The 6,000-nt window shown below is 43.4% G+C and overlaps 1 pseudogene; it reads right to left on the bottom strand.

The window, feature by feature from the left end:
• Positions 1–449: 449 nt before the first annotated feature.
• On the bottom strand, positions 450–5,779 carry LOC139613294 (uncharacterized; annotated as a pseudogene).
• Between the last annotated feature and the right edge of the window lie 221 nt (positions 5,780–6,000).

Raw genomic sequence — 6,000 nt, 5'->3', positions numbered from 1 at the left:
AGTCAGAACAGAAAGTCTCTGGGTCTCCACAGCTCGGTCCTCGGCTGGAGCTCGGTCCTTGGCTGGAAGCTCGGCGGGTCGTGTCTCTCTCCTGGCGGTGACAGTGATGAGTTCCTCGGCGGCAGCGGGAAGATCACAGATGAGAGACGGTGAACTTTGTCTTTAACAAAGTCGTTGCTCGTCCTCACAGGACGTGAAATCAGCTGATTGCACAGCGATCTACGTCGGATCCTAAAGAAGAGAAACACAGCATCTGTGCTCGGCCCGCGAGTTGAAGACTGTGACCTCGGCTTGAAGAAGTTCTGGAAAAGGTCAGATGTTTGCAGATTGCTCCCTTTCAGCAGCCGAGTCGCGGAGAGAGCTGGAGGAGCTCTCTACTGTACCTGGTGCACGGGAATGAAGCGCAGGAGGAGGAGGAGGAGGGTCGCAGCGCAGCTTTTATTACCTGAGTGACGTCACCGGGGACCCCTGCTGGGAATGCCTGGCCTCGGCCAATGCCGTTGCGGAGTTTTCTTTCAAACTGCAATTTTACACCTAGGTGTGAATTGTGGGGGTGGTTTTGGCCCATAGCCTGGAGGGAAATGTAGTCCACTCCTTTGTTCTCCCCACGAGGCATGGCTCGAGTCAGGCTTCAGGAGAAGCACGCGGGCCTCTCTATTGTTCCCTTCAGGATGCATGGTTTGACACTCAGGCCTTGGAGTGGCTTGTAGGCCTCTCCATTGTTCTTCTCAGAACTCATGGCTTGCGATCCCAACAGTGTGGAGGAAAAATATGTCATAGTGCTTGCTCCGACTTCAGTCAAATCAAATCATTATGTTCCAGAGTAACAATCTTTTTTGTTGGAAAGTCCCTCTTAATTTTTCCACATTGTCATGTGTTTGAAGCCTGTGAATATTCTCATTTGTCCAGGTCATAGTATCTCAACTGGACTTGGTTATTTGTCTAGGAAGACGTTTCACCTCTCATCCAAGAGGCTTCATCAGTTCTTTCTCGCACCTGACCAGGCTGGGACTGGTCCAACTATCTGGTGTGGAGACCCAGGTATTTAACCTGTGGGAGGGGCTTTCACAAGGCTGATGATGTCATTGGTTCCCTTTGTGCTCCATGTGCCAACGACAGTCGTTACAGTGACTGTCTTGGTGGAGAGTTGGTTTCCACTTCGTTAGAGCCCTATTGTGTTATAACCACAGTGGTTGGAGTCACGTGCCACTTGTGAACAGTTGTTTTTCTTAGAGGTTAAATTGTTGAATCTCCTGGGAAGGGATGAAAGGGCAGCATTGTAAATTGGAGATAGGTGGTGTCTGAGGCCTCCTCCCCTGTTGAGGGATGGTTTCTCTACTTTCACATAGATGGCTTCTCTCACTCCTCTTTCGAACCACCTGTCCTCTCTGTCCAGGATGTGAACCTTGCTGTCCTCAAAGGAGTGGGCTTTCTCCTTAAGATGTAAGTGGACAGCAGAGTCCAAGCCTGAGGAGTTAGCTCTCCTGTGTTGGGCCATGCGTTTATGCAGTGGTTGTTTCATTTCTCCAATGTAGAGGTCTTTGCATTCCTCATTGCATTGGACTGCATACACCAGGTTGCTTTTTCGGGTGTGTGGTGTTCTGTCCTTGGGGTGTACCAGTCTCTTTCTGAGTGTGTTGCTGGGTTTGAAATACACAGGGATACGGTGTTTGTTGAAGATCCTCCTGAGTTTTTCTGATATCCCAGACACACATGGGATGACTATGCTGTTTCTCTTGTTTGGTTTTTCTTTCTCAACCATGTTGCTACTTTTCTTTCTGGAAGCAGAAGCAGTTTTCACAAAGGTGCAGTTGGGGTAACCACAAGTTGTGAGGGCGCCTCTCAGGTGCTTGTGTTCTACCCTTTGGGCCTGTGAGCTGGTGGGTACGTTATCAGCTCTGTGTTGCAGGGTTCTGATAACACCAAGCTTGTGTTCCAGAGGGTGATGTGAGTCGATAAGTAGATATTGGTCTGTGTGTGTGGGTTTTCTGTATACCCCAATGTGGAGGCTCCTGTCCTTTTTCATATGGACGTCACAATCTAAGAAGGGCAGACTATTGTCCTTGACATCCTCTCTGGTGAACTTGATGTTTTTGTCCACTGAGTTAATGTGTTCGGTAAAAGCTTGCACCTCTTTGGTTTTGATTTTAACCCATGTGTCGTCCACATATCTGAACCAGTGGCTCGGTGTAATTCCTTCAAAGGAGTTCAGAGCCCTGTTCTCTACCTCCTCCATGTATAGATTTGCCACAATGGGGGATACTGGTGAACCCATGGCACAGCCATGTTTCTGTCTGTAAAATTTGCCGTCAAACTGGAAATATGTAGTGTTTAGGCATAAATCCAGAAGCTGGCAAATGTGTCCGGGTTTCAGATTTGTTCGGTGTTGCAGGGAGTTGTCTTGTGTGAGTCGTTCTTTTACTGTGGCCGGAGCCTCCACGGTTTGAATGCAGGTGAAAAGAGAAGTCACATCATAGGAAACCATGGTTTCATCTGGCTCCATTTTTAAGTTCCGGACTTTACTCACAAAGTCTATGGAGTTTTGGATGTGGTGTGGGGTGTTGCCCACCAAAGGTGCCAGGATATTGGCTATGTATTTGGCTATGCTGTATGTGACCGAGTTTATGCTGCTGACAATAGGCCTGAGCGGGGCCCCTTCTTTATGGATTTTGGGGAGTCCATATAGGCAGGGGATGGAGTCCTGGGGATAAAGCCGGTAATATTGTGTTTTGTCAATGACCCCTTCTTTTTTTTTTGCAGTTGTTGTAGACATTCCATCACCTTCTTTTTATAACCACTGGTCGGGTCTCGTTTCAGAGTTTCATAGGTGTTAGAGTCGCTGAGTAGTGCAGAGATCTTGGCCTGGTAATCAGTTGTATTGAGCACAACTGTGCATCTACCCTTGTCTGCTGGGAGGATTGTGATGTTTTGGTCTTTATCCCCAGGACTCCATCGAAAGAGGAGTGAAAGAAGCCATCTATGTGAAAGTAGAGAAACCATCCCTCAACAGGGGAGGAGGCCTCAGACACCACCTATCTCCAATTTACAATGCTGCCCTTTCATCCCTTCCCAGGAGATTCAACAATTTAACCTCAAAGAAAAACAACTGTTCACAAGTGGCACGTGACTCCAATGACTGTCGTTATAACACAATAGGGCTCTAACAAAGTCGACACCAACTCTCCACCAAGACAGTCACTCTAACGACTGTCGTTGGCACATGGAGCACAAAGGGAACCAGTGACATCATCAGCCTTGTGAAAGCCCCTCCCAGAGGTTAAAAATACCTGGGTCTCCACACCAGATATTTGGACCAGTCCCAGCCTGGTCAGGTGTGAGAAAGAACTGATGAAGCCTCTTGGATGAGAGGTGAAACGTCTTCCTAGACAAATAACCAAGTCCAGTTGCTTTCAATTTAAAACATGTGTTTGAAGAATCAACGAGTTCTTGTTAAATGGCAAAATACTGTGCATTGTTTGTCCATGCCCTGTAGAACAATACATACAAAAGGCTTCTATCAGCAGGATGACATCATTAGTCTTCAAACCCATTAAAAATCATAGTTACTGAAAAATAAATCTGTCTCACAATGTGGTAACACTATGGAAATTTTGCTTCTAATTTTGACAGAATTTCACCAACTCATATATTAGCAACTTGCTGCACAGAAAGAGGACTGTAGCTTCATCGCTTACAAGGAAAGGATGAGAATAAACATCAATGTACAACAACAGGTTACTATTGAATTGAGACAGACTTTAAGAAATATATCTTTTAAACTTTAAGTTTTTATGTGAAAGATTTTCTACTTTATTTTGTAATTGTAATTTCCTTTTTCACTTCAATGGCATTTAATTTGAATGTTCTCTAATCATTTTCCATTTTCCCTTTCCAATTTAAATTCTGAGTAAAATTATCTTCCATGGACTACTAGTAAAGCTCAAAGAGCAGCATTTTATTCATCATGGTGTTTGCTCCAGGCAAACACTTTGTTTCAGAGGGACGTAACAAGTGTATTCTCTACAGTGGGTTCCTGGGCTTTCATTCTGGTCCCACAGACAGCTGACAGCCCTCAGTCTGCCTTACAGTGAACACACAAACTATCAAAGTATTAGAACTGTCTGGGAAGTGCTGAACAGATGACTTGGCAATGCATTTGCAGTGACATTGAGAATCCCTCCAGAGAGGAAAGACACAGTTGTTTACCTTTGTATTGGGGCTGATTTGTATGGTCACTGAGTATTTGCTATAAAAGCCCAGCATCGAGGACGGAACAGTGTCGCCGGCAGCACAGATGTGAGTGTCATCAGGAGTTTACTGTAAGATGTCGGGACAGTCACTGGTGACATAAGTGAATGTAGGTTTTGTTGTGTGGGACTCTTCACATGAAACAAATAGCAAAACAGGACAAGTAGTTATTTTATCTTTTGCTGAAGGATTGTAGATGTCGGCATTGCAGAAAACTGGACCTCAGGATCTAAGGGCTTGATTTTCCTGAAACAGCAATTCTGCAACAGGCAGTGGAGCAAACCAGTGCAACCTTAACCCAAATGCAGCTGGGGAAGATTCAGAAGATTCTGAATACATTATTAGTGGGAAGAATACAGAATCAGAGGGTGGAGTATGGTTGCCACTAGTCCCGTATAATATGGAATTGTCCCACATTTGAAAATAAAATGCTGGGTCCTGTATAGATTCAATATGGGATGCAAATTGTTCTGTATTTAATGACCAGTCAGATGAACTTTCCTCTTTCACAGCCAGAAAATAATGAGTGAGGCTCATGTCTCTGAGAGAGAGAGAAAGGGTTGACTTGTAGTCCCATCTAAAACTGAATCTCCTCAAATACACTGTTGAGGACTGAGTTAACAGACAGCCAATGTATGGTGGTGCAGCAGATACAAGTGTACATGCAAAAATATCAGTCCTTATTTATCCACACTGTGCCAAAAGTGCATAAAGTTTGCAGGATTTTGGAGAGGTGTGGGTGTGCCCCTTTTCAACTGGTTCTGAGCAGAGGGAAAAACAAGTGAACATAATCCACTGGAACTATGGAGGGTGCTTCTGCCTCTGCACGCACCACCAGAGCGTTTTTATTATTATCACTTATTACCTCTTGCCTGCACCCTGAGCTTTTGCTTCACTGTCCAGCAGCAGCTCTGTACCTGCAAGTGTTGAGACCCTTTCACTTTTTGCATACTTCACTGTGTTTCTAACAGGATAAATACACAATAATCCATAATAAAAAGTGAAAACATTGATTCATTCATTATCCATGCCGTTTGTGCTTATAGGGTCATGGTGGGGCTGGAGCCAATCCCATCTTACAATGTTACTGCAACAGAACATTGTGGGTGTGTAAAACTGCGGGCTCTCTTTAAGCCTAAATGTGTGTGCTTGTAGGCTGCAGCCACTGTGGAGTTGATATTATATTTACATTATTCTGCTGTTATTTCCACAAGTGTAGTTTAGCCCATTGCTTGTTGCACCTGCCACGTTGTCCCTTTTTATATATTGTTGGTCATTTGTTTCATTGTTGACTTTTTTCCTTTTTCCTGGTTAACTCTTTGACTGAAGCTACTGAAGAGGCAGTTGTTTAAATTGATTATCAGGCTGCAAAGTCCCCATCTAAAGATGAGGAATTTATTGTTGTTTGACATTACTGTCTTGATCATGTGATGTTCCACTATATGTTCTACTATAGGTGCATATATTATTATCAATTACGTACATATATGAAGATATAAGTTTATAACATATATGAAATACCCATAGTAAAATTTGTATGTGAGCATATATTAAAAAATATATATATATGATGAATTTTGATATGTTATAAGATGTTGCAATCATAAATGTTAACAATATACTGTATATTTAATTTATATGTTCGAGTTTATGAAAACAACATACATATAAAATTTCTATATGCTTATATATGTTTTTCTTATTTTTTCTCATTAACTTTGAGCATGTCGATCTTCTCATGCTGCAAAAGTG

This window comes from Trachinotus anak, unplaced genomic scaffold, assembly GCF_046630095.1.
Source record: "Trachinotus anak isolate AG129_WGS33_773 ecotype Australia unplaced genomic scaffold, CSIRO_AGI_Tana_v1 ptg000032l, whole genome shotgun sequence".
Lineage (NCBI taxonomy): Eukaryota > Metazoa > Chordata > Actinopteri > Carangiformes > Carangidae > Trachinotus > Trachinotus anak.
The sequence above is the reverse complement of the archived record's forward strand: the minus strand, read 5'-3'. Positions and strand labels throughout refer to the sequence as shown.